Raw genomic sequence first — 1,505 nt, 5'->3', positions numbered from 1 at the left:
ATAGATTAATCAAATTTGTATTAAAATTAATATACAAAATGCACATACAATAAGATAAATTTGTATTGAAAAAATATGCAAAATACACATAAAACAATGAAAATTTGTTTCAAAATATATATACGAATACACATAAAATAACATAGATTTCTATAAAAATATATATACAAAATACACTTGAAATAATGTAAATACGTATAAAAATATATATACAAAATACACATTAAATAATGTTAATTCGTGTCAAAATAAATAAACAAAATATCATGAAAAGAATGTGTATTTGTATGAAAATAGATATACAAAATACACATAAAATAACCTAAATTTGTATAAAACTATATACAAAAATACACAAAAATAATTTAAACTTGTATGAAAATAAATATAGAAAAAACATATAAAATTAGGTAAATTTGTATTGAAATACATATACAAAATACACATAAAATAATGTAAATTTTAATGAAAATATATAAACATATAGACTTAAAATAACGTAAATGTGTATCAAATATATATACAAAAAACATTAAATAATGTAAATATGAATAAAAATATATATACAAAACACAAATAAAATAATGTAAAATCGTATCAAAATAAGTACAGAAAATATTAATAAAATAATGCAAATTTGTGTGAAAATTAAGATTCAAAATACCTATAAAATAGCGCATTTTTTATAAAAATATATATACGAAAAAACATAAAATATTTGATTTTGTATTAAAATAAATAGATATACAAAATACACATAAAATAAGCTAAATTTGAATTGAAATATATATACAAAATACATAAAATAATGTAAATTTGTATCAAAATACTTATACAAATACACATATAATAACGTAAATTTGTATAAAAATATATAAACAAAATACACATTAAATAATGTAAATACGTATAAAAAAAAAGCACAAAATACACAAATAATTATGTAATTCGTAATAAATAGACAAAATACCAATAAAATAATGTAAATTTCTATGAGAAAACATATACAAAATACACATAAATAACGCAAATTTCAATAAAAATATATATAATATAATATTTTTTTAAACATATTTAAAATATTTAATGTATATTTTGTATATATATTTTATTCAAATTTACGTTATTTTATGTGTATTTGTTTATATATTTTCATACAAATTTACATTACTTTATGTGAGTTTTGTATATGTATTTCAATACAAATTTGCCTAACTTTAAGTGTATTTTGCATATCTATTTTCAAACAAATTTAAATTATTTTTGTGTATTTTTGTATATATTTTTATACAAATTTTAGCTATTTTATTTGTTTTTTGTATATATATTTTCCTACAAATATACATTCTTTTATTGGAATTTTGTGTATTTAATTTTTTACGAATTTACATTATTTTATGTGTATTTTGTATATATATTTTTCTACGTATTTAAATTATTTTATGTGTATTTTATATATACATTTTCATAAAAATTTACGTTATTTTATTGTGTGTATTCGTATA

Source organism: Eriocheir sinensis, unplaced genomic scaffold, assembly GCF_024679095.1.
Source record: "Eriocheir sinensis breed Jianghai 21 unplaced genomic scaffold, ASM2467909v1 Scaffold140, whole genome shotgun sequence".
Taxonomy (NCBI): Eukaryota; Metazoa; Arthropoda; class Malacostraca; order Decapoda; family Varunidae; genus Eriocheir; species Eriocheir sinensis.
The sequence above is the reverse complement of the archived record's forward strand: the minus strand, read 5'-3'. Positions refer to the sequence as shown.